The sequence below is a fragment of the Lactuca sativa genome, chromosome 2 (genome assembly GCF_002870075.4).
Source record: "Lactuca sativa cultivar Salinas chromosome 2, Lsat_Salinas_v11, whole genome shotgun sequence".
Classification (NCBI taxonomy): domain Eukaryota; kingdom Viridiplantae; phylum Streptophyta; class Magnoliopsida; order Asterales; family Asteraceae; genus Lactuca; species Lactuca sativa.
Genome location: NC_056624.2, coordinates 18615419 through 18620238, shown reverse-complemented (window position 1 = coordinate 18620238; position 4820 = coordinate 18615419).

The following is a 4820-nucleotide window of genomic DNA, read 5'->3' as shown; positions in this document are numbered from 1 at the left end:
CCCTCAATTCGGAGAGAGTTGCAATCATTTGCGCATGGAATGCTTCGGTTTGGAGTTGGGCATTATCCTGAGCTCTATCCAGCCTACGGATGTCGGAAGTGTGAACCTGAACTTCCACATTGACTTCACGAATCCAGCTAGCTTGAACTCCGAATTGATAGGACTGGTTGGCTAGCTTGCCCACCATGACTGGGTGTGCTCGATCAGTTGAACCTCCGCCGCGGACATCATAGAAGTCTCGACACATGTCGTACGAAGGGCGTAGACTTTGTTGTTGGCTCCAATGGTGGAGGTGACTTCCCTAAACGGGAGTCGGTCCATGAAAGTTTCTCACGAAGATGGGAGTCGGTCCTTGAAGGTTTATCATAAAGATGTTATAGTGATATATTTTGCATACGAAAGTTTCCCTATAATATTTATAAATCACATATGATTCCACTTATAAAAAGTGTATAATGAAACTTTATATAACACACGATAATAATCGTGTGTTTTACTTGTATTCCCCCCCCCCCCCCCCCCCTTAAAAGCATATAAAAGCATTTATAAAACATTTAAAAGTGTGGATTATAGGGATATGAACTCACTTGAAAGATCGAAGAAGGCGAGATGAAAACCGAGCAGAACTTCGACTCGAGAAAGCGGATTTTCTCGGGATTCTCGAGAATCTCGGGAGCACAAACGACCTTCGAGACTTGAGCAAGGAAACCGAGGCTTCGGGATATCACGTGCACGGAAAACGAGGCAAAAATGCAAGAAAGATGAGAGGAATTGGGTCTTTTCTTCGGAACCCTCGCATCCCTTTTATAGGGGCTGGGAACTGCCTCGATACGCTGGGCGTACGCGGTTACGTTGGGCGTACGCGTGCGTCATGCGTGACCGCATCCTCGACTGCTTCGGAACTTCGGATGGGACGGGGCATAGCCTCGCATAGGGGCGACGTGGACCATCTGAGGCCTAGACCTCAAGTACGCTGGGCATATGAGTGTACGCTGGGTGTAACTCGGATCGGCCTGGTGACTCCTCCTTCGGATAATACAGAAATTTAATTTAAAATTTATATTTTATTTATTTAATAAACTTCAAAAATTCATATCTTCTTCATACGAACTCCGTTTTCGACGTTCTTTATATCCACGCGTAGGTGAGACTATGCTCTACAACTTTTGTTTAGACTCCGTCGGCAAATTTTGAAATTATTTTTATTATTTATTTTTAAAAGGTCGCGGTAAGAAAATTTCGTTTGAATTTCATAACTTCATTATCCGACGTCTGTTTTTGCCAGACTTTTTACCGTTGAAAAACCATTGTCGAGCCCTTCGATTCTCATTTCGGTCATTCCGGCCAAAAGTCGCTCTATTTCCGTTTCGAGTTTTTAGTTGTTTGTCGATAAGCCGAACTTGGAAAAATGATAACTTCCTTATACGAAGTCAGATTTTGGCGTTCTTTTTACGTACGATCACGGTTTAATGACATCTAACATAGTAGGTAATTAATTAGAGACTTTTGGACATTTTATTTTCGAAGTTAATTTCATTATATCAAAAGTGGTTACAATACTTGACTTTTTAGGTCATTACATAGAGTTGAAATATCGGGTTGTCACAAGTTTTAACACCTGTAAAATTAAAAGGTTAAATATGGAAATAAAACCTTATTTATAAATACCAACTCGTCGAGTTTATGCAATACACTCGACATGTTGGAAAGTTGAGACGCGCGTTTTAGAAGACCAACTCGACGATTTGCGGAGGATCGACTCGACGAGTTGGGAAGGATCGACTCGACGATTTGGATAGGGTTTAGGAAACCCTAAATCTAGGATTTTTCACCATATTTAAACACCTTATGCTTTAAAGTTTGGCCTCTTTTCCAGCCTCCACTGTTCTAACCTTAGTTCTTGAAACCCTAATGCTACTGTGAGTGATTGTGAGCTTTTTTTTTAGTGTTCTTATGGTTGGTTGAAGCTCTTGGAAGGAAGAAAAGTTTGAACGAACAAGGAAGGGTTGCTAGATCCAGAAACCTCACTCCATTTTTGTCATTTTCAGGCAATCAAGTCTCAAACTTGAATAATAGTTGATTAGATCTCCTTCTTAGCATCTTTTGCTTGTTTTTTGGCCTAAATGATATGCTTCTTGAGAGTTGGACGTCCCATATGAAAATCACTTCAGATCTAGAGTCTTGAAGGACTTTCATGGCATAAAGGTGCCAACGTTATGGCCATGGAAGTCCCGTACAACTTATAAGCCACCATTTTGGCCCTTGGTGCTTTTTATAGCCATGCATGTGGAAAAAGCTGGGACTTTACATGATCATTTAGTCCCTAGAGTGCAGATCATTGATCTCACAGTCTATCTTGTAGTTTTGGTGATGTTGGAATTAAGACTTTGGCCTTTTAGGTTAGGATTTCGAATTAATTCATTTAGGAAAAAGGTATTAATGGGTAAAGTTGGAAACTTTACCCTTCTAGAGGCATTTTGAGTTGAGATTTGAAGTTTAGGGTTTGGATCTGAAGGATAATGGCTTAATGAGTCAAGAAGGGGCTAACAGACAGAGGAACTCGACGAGTTCAAGGAAGGACTCAACGAGTTGAAGTGGAATGTCCCGATTCCGTTGAAAGGAAGAACTCGGCGAGTTCAAGGATGAACTCGACGAGTTGGATTGAGAAATCACGATTCTGTGATTCATAGGAACTAGGCGAGTTGAGGAGTAAACTCGACGAGTTGAGTCATCTCGGAGTGTTGACTTTGACTTTGAACTGGATGTTGACTTTGACCTTAACTTGACCTTGGGAGGGTTATGAAGTATGGAATGGATTAAAAAGGGTTAAGGCCCAATAGAGGGGTAGGGCCCAACTTATAAACTGGGCCATGAATGGGTGAAACATCCCAAAAATACGACCCAAAAATTTTGTTTTTAAATAATAATAAAAGTCATAACACTGAATGTCATATAATAAAAATCATACGTCGGGTATCTCAAAAGCCATAATAAAAGTGTCGTATCAAAAACTGTCTCAAATCATATCTAAGTATCTGAACAAAACTCCCAGGAATAAAGCTGAAGTTGTGGTGTGTGCGATGCCATCATCCCGAGCTCTTCCCTTTACTTGCGGAAGTACCTAAAACCAAAACTGAAACTGTAAGCACAAAGCTTAGTGAGCTCCCCCAAACTATCACATACCATACAATAACATATAAACACATATTGGGCCATGCCCACTGTATCGGACCGAAGTCCTGAAACTGCATCGGACCGAAGTTCGGAACTAGCCAGGGCATTTCCCTCTGCATCGGACAGAAGTCCGGAAACTACATCGGACCGAAGTCCAGAACTGACTGGGACCTTGTCCCCAGCATCGGACCAAAGTCCAGAACTAACTGCATCGGACCGAAGTCCGGAAACTGACTGAGCATAACATAGCATAGCATTAACATATCAACTACCATGAACACAAAAACTGCATACTGCATCGAGCCGTAGCCCAGAACACATAACGCATAAACCCTGTCTGAGCCACGAAGGCATCAAACATCCTAACTACTGCATCGGACCGAAGTTTGGAAACTACTGCTAGTTAAACGGGCCGGCATTGTGGCCTTAGACCCGTTCCTACTAGAAGGAAACTCACCTCGTAAACTGGCAGGTAAATGAACTGCTCTGGAAACTGTCTGCCGCTGCTCTGGTATCTCCCCGGCTACAATTTCCATAAGACACTAAATCAACTACTGATAACTATATTGAGGCTAAGATGACTATTTTACCCCTGGTTAAACTCAATCCTATTGGTCAAAGTCAACATACAGTTGATCTGACTCGTCGAGTTGGGTCACCAACTCGTCGAGTCCTCACCCTTACTTCCTTGCTTCTGCTCGCTACTACTTGTCGAGTTTGGCATAGACTCGACGAGTTCCTCTTCGATGTTATCACTCAGTCAATTTGCATCCGACTCGCCGAGTTATATGAACAACTCGTCGATTCCTCCTTCAACGTATGAACACTCTGGCTGTGACTCGCCGAGTTGTATGAAGAACCCATCGAGTCTGATCTAGAGGTATGAAGATTGTCTTAGACTCGCCGAGTCAGGGCATTAACTCATCGAGTCCCTCCATGAACGAGTCTGCCAATCAACTCACTGAGTCCTCCTCACACTCACTAGTTCCACTCACATCACTCAACAGGGGAAACCTCGGGGACTCGCGACTCGACTCGCCGAGTCGCATGCATGTACTCACTATTCAGACGACTCTGCTCAAAACCAACGCATCCAACTGATAGATCTGGGTTTCTAAGGCTTTGTTTGCATGTAAAGGTTCCATCTTTACGTGCACATAGACTCTTAAAGAGGTTTATAGGCTTAAAATGCATGAATAAGGTTAGATCTAGGGCTTATATGCAACAAGGTTCAATAAAGATATTAGATCAGGGTTTTGGGACAGAAATATTATTAGATCTGAAAGTTATACCACTACACAAGCTCCTTTACTAGATTAAGCTCATAAATGGGCAAAAAGGTAACCTAAATGAGATTTATTAAGAGAAGCAACGAAGGAACATAAAGAGTTCGATTAATACCTCAAATGACTCTGAACTGGATGTAGGATCTTGTTTCCCTTCTTCTCCTTTGGATCTAGCCTTCCTCTTCTCTTCCAATCTTCACTCTTTACACAAAAATGCCCAAAAACACTCAAGATAGGTTAAGGTGTTGCTATGAAACGTTCTGAGGGTGAGGGAGGCCAGATTGGGGGCATAAGGGGGATTATATAGGGTGCAAAACCCGTGGATCTAGGGTTTCTTCCAGACTGGCGGACTCATCGAGT